This window comes from Meles meles, chromosome 3, assembly GCF_922984935.1.
Source record: "Meles meles chromosome 3, mMelMel3.1 paternal haplotype, whole genome shotgun sequence".
Taxonomy (NCBI): Eukaryota; Metazoa; Chordata; class Mammalia; order Carnivora; family Mustelidae; genus Meles; species Meles meles.
The window spans coordinates 75,493,280-75,506,522 of NC_060068.1; the positions used below are offsets into that span (position 1 = coordinate 75,493,280).

Genomic DNA, 13,243 nt, shown 5'->3' on the forward strand with positions numbered 1-13,243 from the left:
TGACACGGGGCTAGATCCCAGAACCCTGAGATCGTGAACTGAGCCAAAGGCAGACACTTAACTGAATGAACCATCCAGGCACCCCTGTTAATATTTTTAGTACTGCTATATTATATCACAAAGTCACTGGGATTTCCATGGAATCTGGATCGATAGGAAGTTTGTTGTACATTCTACAATCTTGATCTGGGACAAACATCACAAGTATTATTGTTGGAATCAATGGAGATTACCAGTTAATCATTCGTCCCCTCTTTTTGATTCTAAAACAACTGAAAACAAAGATAATAGTCTTCTACCTCAAAAACACACTGGTCACACAGAAACAGAGAAAATTAATGCATTACCTCTTCCAAAAAAGGAACCAAGACTAGTCAACATTAGACTCTCCCTAACTGCATTAATTAACTCCTTCTTCGGGGAAAGAGAAGCAAAATGCAGAGAAAATAACTGTGCTTGGCACCAAAGAATCACTTCTGGGGTGAGAAGTATTAGCAAGTTCCCATTTTATGAGCTCAAGGTAGGAGCACAAGGAATGGAAGGAGAGACATCTTTTTTCTATTTTATAGATGAAGTACCTGAAATTAGGGGACTTGAAATGAATTGCTCCAGATCACAGAATTTATAAATGATAAAGCCAGACTCCAGCATCTCTAACTTGGAGGCTTTTCACTCTTCTTCTGTGCTACATTTGTTCTCTGTAATATGCTATTATGATCTCAAACATCAAAATGCTATAACCTCAAAGGTATATTCAATGAAATTAATAATGTTTGTTTAGAATTATGCTCTCTCACATACTGCATTGTAATTCCTGAGGTGAAAAGGAGAACTAATATAGTTTAGAAAGTTAAAAAATATACTGGAAACAAAAGGGTTTTCAGGCTTTCATTAATCCACAACATTTTATTAACTAGAGTACTGGGTCTTTTTTCCTACTCCTCAAGCTTTTGATACACACATGTTGTTTCTTTTGTTTTTGCTTTTTGTTTTTATTTATTTCTTTATTTATTTTAACCACAGAACATATTTTTATTTTCTAAATATCTCATTTTGGTCTCCGAACCTCTTAGGAAATAATTGACTCCATGCTTCTAAGTGCCCAGTAGCAAATCACAAGTGTTTGTATTTCTTACCATCAGAAAAAGCACAAAACTGAAAAGGCTCCCTCAGGAGACATACGTGTTCTGAGTCTTCATGACCTTGCAGATGGTCAGAATTTTGTGAAAGTCCATTTTACATGTGAATGGCTCCTGAGAGAGTTACTCTCAAGTAGCTGGTGATAACATTTGCCCACTGTAATTAAGCATCTCATTTTTTCCTCTGCCTAACTTGAGACTTGTTCCTGAATTACAACCCCTGGCAGGACAGCAGAAACAGGAAAATACTAAGATACTGGCATACAGAAACTTCTTTGCTTTACCCTGATGTTCTACTAAAGGATGTCTGGCCCTTTAATGGCAGTTTTTATAACAGATATTTCCTTGTTATTTGAGGAAAAGGGACAACTAGCTGAAACAATGTTTTCTGGTGTCTTCTCCTCTGTAGCATAAAAATGGTAAGGAAAAAGAGAGTGTGCTACCTAGGTATTTCATCCAAAACAACACCATATGTGTGACCCCATCAACTGAAGTTTTAGAGATAGTACTTCTTCCTTCATTCCAATATTTATAGGGCATCTCTCATATGTTATTCAGTATGCTCAGAAATGAAGTACAATGATGACCAGAGCAAGGACTGGACTTTTAAGGAGCTCACTGTCTAATGAGGGAGGCAGAAGAATGAACTGTTATAATACGACAATATTATGTCATCTGCACTATGATTGGATGTACTTTAGGGGAGTGTGTGAATATTGTGCAGTGGAGAATAGCAGCTCATCTCCTTGGTGCACAGGATAGGGGAGGCAGAGGAGATGATCTTTGGGATAAACCCTCAAAAACAAAGACAGACTGGGGCGCCCTGGTGGGTCAGTCAGTTGAGCAGTCAACTCTTGGTTTCGGCTTGTGTCATGATCTCAGGGTCACGATCTCGGGGTTGGGGGTTGAGCCGTTTGGGCTCCAAAGTCTGCTGGAGATTCTCTCCCTCTGCCTCTCCCTTCCCCTCTGCTCTTCCCCCCACCAACATGCATGTTTTCTATCTCTCTCTCTCTCTAAAATGAAAAAAATAAAATCATTAAAAAAAAAAAGACTTTCCAGAATGAAAAGTTAAGGAAGGATATCCTACACTGAGGAAATAGAGTATTTAGGTAGGAAGGCATGAAGGAAGGCAGTATATTCAGAACATAAAGTTGTAGCTGGAGCAGAGTGTGAGGTGAAGGGAGAAGTTGGGAGGACAGTAGATGAGATCAGAGAATAGACACATGGTATCAATAAGAGAACTTCCAGGTTTTTTCCTGTGGACTTGTCATGTCTAACATATGTGAACTTCTCATGTACTTCTGTGTATGGGAATTTCTGGTAGCACACTAAAAAATAATTTGCATCCAGCTCTCTTGCAGAGCTTTTTTGGTCACAGTGTGAGTAGAACAGCATCCTGTCCCAATTATACGAAGAAGGAAAAGTTCCCTCGTATTCCATGAACATGTGCTTTCCTTGGTCCAACCTGACATATCTCTGTACCACTTAGCTCACCTGTAGGAACCTGCACGCTGGCTCTATCATCTCACCATCACTTCAATTCAACATTCTTTATTTTTATTTTTTATGAGAGGGAGAGATCACAAGTAGGCAGAGAGGCAGGCAGAGAGAGAGGGGGAAGCAGGCTGCCTGCTGAGCAGAGAGCCTGATGTGGGACTCGATCCCAGGACCCTGAGATCATGACCCGGGCCAAAGGCAGCAGCTTAACCCACTGAGCCACCCAGGCACCCCTCAATTCAACATTCTGAGCAAGAGGTATTACTGTCACCGTAGGGGCCTTGGCTGGAGCCAACACAGCAAAACATGGGTATGGTGCCCCAAACTGGATAACACAGTTGAGAAAACGGTCAAGTGAGAATCATGCCTAGGAATCCTTTGAAATTAAGCAGGACTGTGACAAGAACACAGTTGTGCTTTAAGAACACAATTCTGGAGAAGGTATCATTTATATTATGGTCAGAGCTTTATCTAAGTAAGGAGGATGGAGGGCAGTGTGTATCTGTAAATCTATATATAAATAAATAACTTCAAAAGGCAGTATAGCAGTGGGATTGAAAGCTTAGGCTTTGTCATTAATCAGCTTGGGTCTGAAATCTTATTCCTCTAGTTACCTGTTGTAGGATGGTATATGGCAAGTTATATCTCATCTTTATACCTCAGTTTCCTCCTCCATAAAATGGGGATTATAACAATATCTGCTTCTTGGAGTTGTTGTAAGGATTAAGTACAATAATACATATAAAGCCATCAGAATAATGTCTGGCATGACAAAAGTGCTCAATAAATCTTTACACTAGTATCTTTACACTAGGAAGAATGATCATACTGCAATGAGAAAATTGATAGGATATGGTAAATAAGAGGATAAAAGGAAATAAAAAAAGGGGGAAAACAAGGGTAACTTTAACAAAAGAATTTATGAGTGAATGTATAGAGAATGAGGAAAGAATCTAGAAGGGGTAAAGCTTGGGGAAAGGTCATGAAAAAGAAAAAAATTGGTGTCTTAAGGTGCTAAGTTTGAGGAAAGCCATGATCTACACAAACTGAGGTGGCAGGTAGTCAGTTGGATTTACATGTGTTTGGGGCTCATATGAAAGATTGGGCTGATATGGAAGATCGGCTGATATAGATTTTGGGGAACCCCCAGCTGGTAAGTGAAAGTGGGGGCCACAAGAGTAGGGGAGATTAAAGAGGCCAAGGAGGGATTATAGAAAAGAAAGCAATTTATCCTTAAGATAATTACTTAAAATGTTTAGATAACCATCACTTTTTCCCTCCTCTAAATTAATCCCGTTTTATTATTCTAAAAATGCAAGTAATACCTGCTTTCTGCATAAAATTCGGAGCGTTTTCTTAATGTTCTTCTCTTTTCAAAGCAAAAAATGTATGCGATGGTTCATTTGCAGCCTTTGCTCTGGGAAAAGAATGTTCTTGAGTCATCCTGCGCTGGGGCTTCAAACACAAGGCGGATATAAAACACCTCCTGCTCCATTGTCTTCACTGAAGGTCAAACAAAAGTAATCAGCTTGTATCCACCCCTCCTCAGATGAAAGCCCAGCTGTGTCCCTGTCCAGACAGGGAGCTGGGAGCCAAACGGCAGGGGGATGTGCTGCTTATGCCTTGACGGAGGAAGACGACTGGGGCCCTTTGTGTGGCTGACACCCTGGCAGGACAGGCTGGTATTAGAGGAGAAAGCCTGTGATTACTTCAAGTGCAGACATTTTCCGTTCAGTGGCATTGCTGTGCAGCCTGGGAGCTAACCTGCGGAGTGACCACCTCGGCACTGTCAGCGCCCTACTCTCACCCACCTGACCTCGGACGCAGGCAGCATGCCATAGTAAGGGAGAGGGCTGCTCCGTGCCCTCCTTACCACCCAGGTGTGTGAAGGCCTCGATACGTGGCCACTTGGGAGGGAAGAAGATTCTGAAAGGCTTTCCACAATGAGCCAGGGCAGGCTCTGCACCTGTGCCCTGGCCTCCCTGTCTCTGTCTTCTGCAGCCCCTGTTTGGACCTGGGAGGAGTCCAGTGGTGGACACACTGACAGGCAGACTCAGTATGGGTACAGGGATCCAGCAAAGCTGAGGCACCAAATATAAGTGATCAAAGAAGCCAAGCTCCAGTGAACTCATTCAAATTTCTGCAGTCATACTCTCTAGAAAGAAGCTCTTTTAATTCCAGCATTCCTGCAAGTTGTTTTCCAGTGGTTAGGTATTATTCTGAATTACCGATGGGCAGGACCTCATAATGTTTTCAATGCTGAGAGCCTCTAAAGGTATTAATCCGACTCTGAGCAAATCATCAGGTTCTAGACTATGGGGTGATATGTGGTGAGTATCTATTCTTCACTTATCTTTAAGACAATGCCCGTTGTTCTTGGAGGCGGGGAGAAGAGGACCCAATGTTCTCTTTCCAGATCCCTCGTCAGTTGTTATTATACATCTGATCAACCTCCTCGTCTGAGACAGGAGTAGAGGTGTGGAACCTGCTTCTTTTTACATGTTATCCCCCACTGCCTGCCACATACCCAGCTTAAGGTTTAGCTGCTAACCTATTTCTCTGCTACTGTGCTCTGTCACTGCTCATAGATCTAACATTTCCTAGACTGTTACGTTGATTTCTCCTTCGTACTATATGGAGTCATCTGTATTCTAACGAGTGTGCTTCATCCAATTGCCGTTAAACTCTGCAGGAGGTGCCTCTTTATCATAAATTGCACCAGGCAAGGCCAATGCATTGTGAACTCTCTTCTCGAACTTCCAGAAAATCTGTATGAGTATGTAAAATTAAAACAAAACAAAACAAACAAACAAACAAAAAACATGGCCAGTTTGAAAATGACTGCAAAATCCTGAAAGACTCTGGCTCTTAGCCAGAATTTATTGTGTACGAAACCTCAGACTTCCCCACCAACTGTTTTTCCTCGCCTTTCCTGGGGTTTCAGATTGCAGGACCATTATAATGTCACTGCACAGAGCTCATGACAGGCTAGTAAGAGGATGCTACTTAAATCCCGACAACTTCACCCTGCATTTGCCATCCTCCGTCTTAGATCCATGCCTCCTCTGCCCACACTTTCCTTCTCCTTCCTATTTTTCTATATCCCTACACCCAGCATACTGCCCTCAGGGAAAGAGGAAAAAGAACCCCAAATATTGACCTCTATGAGAGAAGGTCTTGGAGATATCTTGTGGATATTGAAGGAAAAAAGAAATCAACAGGATGTCTCCTCTCTCCTTTTAAATTCCACCCTTAGTACTGGGTTCAACTGATTTTCAACTCTGAAAAGCTTTCAGAGAATACTCAGAAACTCAGTGAAAATGAGTATGTGAATTTTGAGAGATTAAGAGCAAATTTTAATAGTCAAGCCATTCCAAGAATGATCTGCTTTCTTTCTCCAGGAGTTATTTAAGTTGAACTGCCTTTAAGAGACACGGTTGGATGTGTAACAAATCTCACCTCTGCACTCTGGGATATGGGGTATTTTGGTGGAAAGTACTAAAACTTTTGCATTCACTTTCCAGAATGAGCCTCTTTAACTAGAAAGAGGTACCTCTCATAGCTGACATAGGAAAACTAATCTTTGGAAAGCAAATACCTTGAGAAGAAAAACTTTAATGCTTATAATTAATTCATGTTGTTTATTGTAATCTAAGTGGGAGCTGACTGAACATTATCTCTCTCTCTCTCTGTCAGAGAATCTATCCCCGCCTTTTTAAGAAGAGTTAAAATGAATTACAGAAAAATTTGTTTCACTCCCAGAAGAGATTAATTTGGGAAACATTTCTTTTGACACATTGCTTATAATTAAAGTAATTCTTCATTTTTTCCGTTTCCTTTAAGTAAAAACATGTGGCTTTATTTAACCTCTCTTCAGTTAACTCTCTCAAAGGAAAATAACCTTAAGCCCCATAAACAAACACATTTTATTCTCTATTGAAAGACAAAAGAGAAGAAATGGTTGCCCTCCACGTCAGGGCCTCCCATAATATTGCAGCTCCAAAGTCAGATGCCCTGGGTTCACCAACCTCCAGTTTCCTGCTTTTATTGACAGGGGTTTTGACTGTGAAATTCTGTCTTCTGCATTTCACCAATGCACACAACCGTATAGTTTAATTAAAATTACGCTGTTAGAAATGTTAGCACAGGAACATTGTTCTTTCAACAAGTACGTTGTGGTCTCCTCTTTTTTTTTTTTTTTAAATATTTTATTTATTTGACAGAGAGAAATCACAACTAGGCAGAGAGGCAGGCAGAGAGAGAGGAGGAAGCAGACCCCCCGTGGAGCAGAGAGCCCGATGTGGGGCTCGATCCCAGGACCCCGGGATCATGACCTGAACCAAAGGCAGAGGCTTTAACCCACTGAGCCACCCAGGCGCCCCTGGTCTCCTCTTTATTAGGCTCTAAGGACAAAATAATGAGCAAAATAAACATGGCAACTTCTTTTCTGAGGTTTATAATCTGGTGGGGAAGAGAGAAATTAATTAATAATTAGAATAATTACAAATAGTGAAGAAGCATTACAAAAAAATGCTCAGTGCCATGATAGTGCTCCATTAGGAGATTTTTTTATTGGCTTATTCGTTTACTTACTACAGGAGAAGGAAGTGTTGGGGGGAGTTTGTCAAATCAGAAAATCCTTTTTTTTTTTTTTAAAGTAGCCTCCACTCACAACCCTGAGATCAAGACCTGAGCTCAGATCAAGGGTCGGATGTGTCACTGATTGAACCACCCAGGTGCCCCAGAGAGAAGTCCTTTCTGAAGAAACGTCTGAACTAAGATCTGAAAGATAACTTGGTATGTTCATATGATAGGATTTAATAGAGCAGTTAAAGGTGAGTGAGCAAGAACAACATGTATCAAAATGGATGGCCTTCTAAATCATATTGTTGGGGCAAAAATCTCCTTACCTCAAGTGTGGGCAGGTCTGATCTAATCAAGTGAATACTAGTAAGAGAGGTTGTAGAAGACAGAAAAGTCAAGAGAGTTTTTCCTGGGGGCCTTGAAAACACACACTGCTGTTGCAGAGAGGGCACAAGGCAGACATACACAGGTGACATCTAAAAGCTGAGAGGGATCCCCTGCCAAAAGCCATCAAGAAAATAAGGCTGTTAGGCTACGGCCACAAAGAACTGAATTCTGCCAACAACTGCTGAGCTTGGAAGAGGACCCTCAGCCTCACAGATAAGCTCACAGCCCCAAGCATCCACGGAACCCAGACATACTGTGCCCAAATTCCTGACCCAGAGACACTGAGATCATAACTTTGTGCAGTATTAAGACCCTGAGTTTGTAGTAATTTGTTATGTAGCAGTAAAAACAAATATAATTACTGGAAGAAATGTTAAGCAAATGCACACTCTCACAAAATGAGAAGCAGAAAGGGGCCACAGAAGTCATGGTGGCCAACTCCCACACCACACATTGTAGAAGCATGAGGTCTATGGGGATAACATGACTTCCCAGGATGAACATTCGAGTTACTGACACAAGGTTACTGGAGTCCACAATGACCTAAAAGCAGAATAACACACAAAAAATAATGTCAGGGACACCTGATTCAAAGGGCACATGCACCTCAATGTTTATAGCAGCATTATCAGCAGCAGTCAAATTATGAAAAGAGCCCAATTATCCCTCAACAGATGAATGGATAAAGATGTGGTATATATACACAGTGGAATATTACTCAGCCATCAAAAAGAATGGACAACATGGATGGAACTAGAGTATATTATGCTAAGTGAAATAAACCAGTCAAAGAAAGACAACTATTACATGATTTCACTCATATGCGGGATTTAAGAAACAAAACAGAAGGGACACCTGGGTGGCTCAGTCGGTATAGCAACTACCTTTGGCTCAGGTCATGATCCCAGGATTCTGGGATCAAGTGTCGAGCATTGGGTTCCTTGCTCAGTGGAGAGCCTACTTTTCCCTCTCCTCTGCCTACTATTTCCCCTGCTTGTTGGCTTAAACTATGCTTATAACTCATTCTGGCTGTTGTTCAAAAAACATGCTTCTGAATAATGGCCTTTTATCTCTTATTCTAAGGACTCCATGGAAACACAGTAAATAAAGTGGTGAATTTATAGCAATTATATTTAGGTCATAATCAAACCAAATCAAACCCCAAATCTTTACATACATTTTCTGGATACCTCAAATCAAAGGGTGTTTTTGGATTTCTCTTACTTTAATTATTCCCATAGAATTTCCTCAGTTTCCCATATCATTCAGCGAAGACAAAAACTTTATTTTTAAGCATTTTTATAATAAGATGCTGTAGCTCTGGTTCAAATTTAACTTTACCCTCTGGCCTGTATTTCTTTGCATTTCAATCTTTATCCATCTATCAACTTAATTTCAAATTATTTTAAATTGAGACTAAACACTATACAAATTTTGTGTGTTGTGAATATAATTTGTGGGGACCAGCTGGAAAGCCAAAACTTTGATCAGATTATAAATGTTAATGGGAATGCTTGATAAAAATGATTGATAGCATAACTGGAATCTTCTTATTGATTTTCACAGATTTACTGCCACTTTTTGATGTTCTGATACTGTCATCCATCATTTCCAGAAAAGAAGAAGAATGTGTTAAATAGCATTTACTTTCATTGAATGGGGTGTTTTCTGTGATTTCTGTTACTAATTGTAAAAATACAATTTCTGATCTCCCTATTACATTGTTAGTGTCATCAACTAATTATTGATTATTTTTTAAAAATAATATTTGAAAACAAGAGTTAAAGTTGTATTTAAATTATGTCAGGTTTTAACTGAAGTTCAGACTACAAGTGGCTATCTATTCTGACCTGAAATATATTTAATTATTCTCCTGGATTTGACAGGAATAACACTCATTCAGGACAAAGCTATCAGCCATTCTTGAGGCAGAGAATAAAGTTCTATATTTCAAGTAATAGCTCAAGACTTCTAGAAACAACCTTTTTAGTAAATTTGTCATGTCTCTTCCTTTTCTAACCTAGAAGACACAAAATGAAATAACTCCTCTGAGAACTTTCTCTTGGTAAAATCATTGAGCAGTTAGAAACTATAATGAAGTTGTCAGAACTGTATTGAGAAATCAAGCAATTTGTTTTAAAAAATACAAAAAAATCATAAAAGAAATAACATGCCTTTTTCTACTGGACACTTCTTTCATATGGAGCGAAAGATCATTTGTTACCAGAAAATAGGAATTGGTGAGGAAGAAGAGGAATGAGTGTTCGTGCATAGGGAATGGAAACAAGTGATTCTCTTTGATCTGAATGTAGGCCTGTTTTCTAATCTTTGGCAAGTAATGGCATACTGACTCTAGTAATAATCAGCTTTTTAATTCTGGAGATATCAACTTATTAAATTATATAAAGCCAATTAATAATCTCAATACGTTTTCATTTAATTTTTTTTTACATTATTTTTTATATTTTTAAAATATTTTATTTATTTGACAGAGAAAGAGAGAGAGGGGCAGAAGGAGAGGGAGAAGCAGGCTCTCCGATGAGCAGGGAGCCCAGTGCAGGGCTTGATTCCAGGACCCTGAGATCATGACCTGAGCCGAAGGCAGACATTTAACTGACTGAGCCATGCAGGTGCCCTTCTTTTTGTGTTATTTGAAATATGTTGTTATGCTTAATGCCTGGATATTTTATGTTTCCTTTGCAAGAGACTGTTCTTCTCAATGTGCCTTTGCCTGTAATTTATGATGATGACGATGTGGGAAATTTCACTGGAATTAGGATGTTCCAAATGCACACCTTTTAGAAATCTGTCCTATGCAACCAAACATTTCAATGTTACTACGTTCTAATTTACTAATACTATATTAAAACTCAGTTGATAAAAACATACTAAATTGTGTCAGGTCTTGTCATGAGATTTGTCAGATAACTTAGGAAATGCTTAGAAAAGTGACTGATTGATCCACTTACCCTCTCTCTTCAAACGCAATTGTTTCTCAACCTTGAGGTTTAATCTAGAGATCAAGGATTGCCAATGTTCTGGATTTCAGATAGGATGGGCATTAAAAAGGAAGGGCAGCACTTCTGTGAATATCCAGCCATTCTGCAAGTGCTGCCTCTGCCTTCAAAACTGAATGTGAAGTGAGGGTCATGGGGACACTTTGGCCGGGGCCAGGACAGGGAACAGGAGAGACACAATCCTTCTTATTCCTTCCATCCCTGCCTTGTCCCTGTCCACACACATTTCTGCTGACAACTTGTTGCTCATGACAGCTGCCCACACTTGGACTAAAGCTGAAGGAGTCCACTGGGTTTTCCTATAAACCTACTAGACTTTATGTCCTAGAAGAAATTCCCTGTCAGCAAAAATATCTCTAGCTGAAGACCGAGATATTGTATTGTACTGGGAAAAGCACTGGATTAGGAGTCAAAATCCTAGGTATTAGTCTCAAACCTTTTATTGCTAATTTAATCCCTGAACTACTTTTTAAGTGTAGATTGGCAACAGAAATTTTGAATGTAGAGCATGTCATTTGTGGGCACTGGAAGGAGACAGTCCAAACTCCCCCATCCTTCTGTTTTTAAAATATTAATGAAAAAGGCTGAAATTAAATTATTTATTTGACACTATTTGGTCTGTTCTCGTAGGCCTAATTACCTCATCAATCCTCTCCTCAGCCTTGCTTGCCCCATGCTTTAGCCATCTGTGACACGGCAGACCTTTCCCACTCCTGGGTCTGGAGAACTCAACCACAGGGCCAGGGGGCACTGCTGATTTCATTCACGTCATGTATTACAATGTAAAGGATTGTAAAGTGCGGAAGTCTAAATTCGTGTTCTATTGTAATTAAGAGAAAAAATAAAATCTAATGGAAACATTTTGATGATTACTGTTTGGTGTCACTGTGCTAATACTCTCTCTAATGCTGGCCGTTAATACCCCACCAAAAATTAGGAAATAGTTACTGCTACTTATTAGGTAAAGAACTCAACCTGAGTTCACAAATGTGATATTATGTTAGATCATCATATTTTGATTCATATACCTCCCCTTTAAGCCCTCGGACAGCATCCCATCCCAACCATAGTCTGAGGACTAATGATAATGAAACATCATAGAAGATTGTAAAAACACTGGAGAATATTCTTCTGTGATAGTAAAGGACAAAAAGTGAAAAGCTGTGTTTTTTTTTTGTAAAATAAAAATCAATAAACACAAGTGACAGGTAGAAATGAAAGCACATTTTTTCTAGGTTTGGGTGATAAGAATGAAATAATCAGTGAGACTTCTACTTCTTTCTTTCTTTCTTTCTTTCTTTTTTAAATATAGAATGCCTTACGAATTTACATTCATCCTTGCACAGAGGACATGCTAATCTTCTTTGTACTGTTCTAATTTTAGTATATGTGCTGCCGAAGTCGGTATAGTGGGATCTTTATTTCACCTCAGTACCTGGCAGAGGATGAGATATCAATAAATGCATTTTTAATGGATACAAATGGTTGATATACTTACTTTTCTTAAGTATATTCTCATCAACCTTATAATTTGTAAGTGAATTAGCAAATTTCCTTCTCTTAATTTTTTTTATTTTTGCTCACAAGATGTTATTGGTAGACTGATCCTTTAAAAAAAATTAAATCTGAATCACAAGATAAATAATGGAAAGAGAAGAAAGACCTGAGTCCATTTCCAACCTCCCAGTGAAGGAGCTGTTAGGTCGGGGTAAGGAGGGTGTGCAGTTCAAAGGCAGATGTCTTCCTGCTTTTTCTCTTTACCTCCTCTCTTTCCTCCTCTCCCGGGTAACTAGCCTAAAAATTAAGGAAATTTCTATGTGTAAAAAGATGTTCATTGTTTTAGGATCAACATATCTGTAAAACTGCAGCCTGAGATCTAAGCTTTCCTAAATTAGTCCATATGTCAGCCATTAAATGTTAGCCATGAACTTACAGCCAAGTGAGAAATGGAGGCTGATAGAAACAATTCAAGTGAAGGTAAGTGAAGGACTTTTGCCTTAGTAGACAGACAGAGTGGGTGAGGGGTGGGGGGTGAATAGATTTGAAGCACCCCTTGTCTAGGATTGTGGAAACAGGGAAGACATTCATGCTTAGGGGAAATTTCTCTTGGCATTCGGCCACAGTTATTTTGGGTCCAATCATGCTAGACTTTTCAATCAGAGGGAGTAACTTCCCTGTAGAAGTAGATATCTGTAAAGAAATCACAGCTACCTGTCTGGTGGATATACACTAGAGGAAGACAGGCAAATCTCCCTTAAGAATCTAACAAAGACTTCTGTCACTTTTCTTCCTTCACAGTTTGACTTTGCAGGTTTCTACCTGTCTACATGTATAATAATGCAGAGGAAAATAGCTCAAATTCTTAAAAAAAAAAAAAAAGAACAAACTGGCTTGAATGCAATGCTAACTTCATTTGAATATTTAGTCTCAACCAAATAGCTCCCTTTGGTGATCTTTCTTCCAAGCAAAACAGTTGACAGCAAAGAAAGTCTTCCAGTCCCAGCACGCTTACCTATTCACTTTTGTCTTAGAGCCTGCGGTTTGCCCTGACACTATGAACAAACACAGAGTTTCAGAGAATAAGAGATATTCTAGGGAAAAGACAGGTATGAAAGCTGC

The 13,243-nt window shown here is 39.4% G+C and overlaps 1 non-coding gene across 1 annotated transcript; it reads right to left on the reverse strand.

The window, feature by feature from the left end:
- Nucleotides 1-11,926: 11,926 nt before the first annotated feature.
- On the reverse strand, nt 11,927-12,032 carry LOC123939515. The gene has a single exon (XR_006817893.1). It is a non-coding gene; the product is annotated as a U6 spliceosomal RNA (small nuclear RNA).
- Nucleotides 12,033-13,243: the final 1,211 nt, after the last annotated feature.